A 2,732-nucleotide genomic window follows, 5' to 3' on the forward strand; every position below is an offset into this window, starting at 1 on the left:
CGTCATGCCGTTTGATCTTCACGCTAGTCTGGCCACATTCCAGAGATTCTTAGACACCGTCATGGGCCCAGAAATGGAACCGGAGGCGTTCGCTTACCTGGACGATATAGTTGTCTTGGGGGAAACTTTCGAGGAATACCTGGAGAAATTAAGAGAAGTATTCCGGCGGTTGAGAGAAGCCAATCTTCGTCTCAAACCCGACAAGTATGACTTTGTGCGAAAATCTCTAAAATACCTAGGACATGTCGTCACCTCCGAAGGAATCCGTACTGACCCGAACAAAGTTTCTTCTATAGTAGCATTCCCAGCGCCGAAAACCATCCGTGAATTGCGCCGTTTTCTGGGAGTTGCTAGCTGGTACTGCCGTTTTTAAGAGAACTTTTCCGATGTCGTTTCACCGTTGACTGAGCTGTTGAAGAAGAAACCACGTGGGAAGTGGGGTGAGGAACAACATAAAGCGTTCGACCTCCTGAAACAAAAACTGACCGAATCACCGATACTGGCCTGTCCGGATTTCAATCAACCGTTCGTCCTGCAAACAGACGTCAGTGACGTAGGCCTTGGAGGAGCCCTTACCAAAGTTCTTGATGGAGAGGAAAGGGTGATCGCCTATGTCAGCCGTACCTTGAACAGCGCCGAAAGAAATTACTCCGTATCTGAAAAGGAATGCCTCGCCATCGTTTTCTCGATAGAGAAACTGCGACCATACCTGAAGGATTTCATTTCACCGTAATTTCCGACCACATGATTTTGAAATGGCTGAATTCCATAAAGTCACCGTCCGGAAGAATTGCTCGATGGGCCGTTTCCTTTCAGCAATTTGACTTTGAAGAACAATACCGGAAAGGTGCCCTGAACAAAGTCGCCGACTGTCTGTCCCGAAACCCGTTGCCGTCTGTGGATTCCGTATGCCTGGCCGACGTCGAACTTCGCTGCAGTTGGTACAACAAGAAGCTCCAGGAGGTACAAAGAGACCCATAAGATTTCTCTGACTACGCCGTTGAGGATGGGAAGCTGTATCGTCACTTCTGGGACTCTTCTGACTTTACTGAAGTTGGATCCGGACAACCATGGAAGCTCTGTATACCCACCTAACAACGACTGGAAGTCCTGAAAGAAAACCACGATTCTGAATTAGCTGGTCACCTGGGAATCTCCAAAAGGATCTCTCGGCTAGCCCGGAATTATTACTGGTCAGGGATGTTCGGAGAAGCTATTCCTTTCAAATTTATATTTGGGTTCCTTCTTGTTCAATTACGATTAGCTCGAAGCTGTCTGATATCCATCTGAGTAGTTCGACATACTGCCTCTCTTTGCTCTGGTGTTCGTGACTCACGAAGTGGTGCCATACTTACAGGGCCCTGCCTCCGTGCTCTTTCTTGATCTTCTACAGAGGATTGACTCGAAATATTCCGAAGCCTAGTAGCATTACGGCTTCGTTGAGATGTATTAGATCTTCTACTGTCAGAAGATTTTTTGAATTTCTTCCCCGTTTTTTATATAGTTATATTATATATATATATATATATATATATATATATATATATATATATATATATATATATATATATATATATATACTTGAATTCATTTTTACCTAGTTCTTTATGACCTAGATACCCAATGAATAAGTCCTTTACATATATATATATTATATATTTACATCTGGCATACTTTATTGCGTCCTTTCAAAAAGCAACCTTATTGCGTCTCCCAGAAATACGCTACTTAGGTGGAATCTGATCGAAGTATATTAATCTACGCAAAAAATTATGTAGTTTGGTCGTTTCAGATCTCAAATATCTTCATTATTAAAGAAGTTGATATACGCACATTATTGCGTCCTTTCATGGTCCTACCATTAGTGCGTCCAGTGTATATTTTGCTTTCAAATGCAGCACTATGCTGCGTCCGAATTGTATAAATTTTTTCATCATTAGCATGTTATGGCGTTCAGCGCAGTTGCCATATATGTTCATGAATCTCATACAGTAGAATTATTCACTCTGTCACGTGATTGTATTCTAACATTGGTTCTCATATTTCTTATCACCTCTATATTTTTGAGGGCAATCTTTTTCATGGACAAATATACTTCCCAAATTATTTCCCAATTTATTATCCGGATTGAATTTATCAAATACTTTCGAAGTGGCGGGGATATTTCTTTTTCATAAGCAAACTCCGAATGAAATTTTGGTTTACGATGTGCTGAGAAAATCGAAATTAATAATAAGGAACTGTGAATTCTGAAATTCTGATCAGATACAATTCATCATCAAATTCCAAATATTTAACCGAGATCCTTAGTTTACTTCTAATAAAACTGGAAATAGTGATCGATTTAGCTAATTCAGTATGAATGCGAACAGTGGATATTCACTTAATTGGCAAACTTGAGTACATCAGAAATTTTTCCTGAAATAAGCAGCAAATGAAGAGGGGCACCTAGAAATTGCCTAAGTTTGACCAGCTGTAACTTCGCTAATACTTCGCCGATGGATTTTTAGCCAGAGGTGGAAATCTCTGTTCTTTTCCTGGGCGTGACCGGCACAGGGTATTTTTTCTTCATTGCGTACTTTTGTTGTACAGGGTGTGAATGTGGGCAAATGTGGGCAACAAAAAATTTTCTTTTTCGGCGAAAAATTTGAAAATAGTGGGGGAATTACAGAGTCTTTTTTGATGTTTGGTGGATTATTAGGTCAATACCTCCGGATGTTTTTGCCTTTTTT

The sequence above is a fragment of the Coccinella septempunctata genome, chromosome X (assembly GCF_907165205.1).
Source record: "Coccinella septempunctata chromosome X, icCocSept1.1, whole genome shotgun sequence".
NCBI lineage: Eukaryota > Metazoa > Arthropoda > Insecta > Coleoptera > Coccinellidae > Coccinella > Coccinella septempunctata.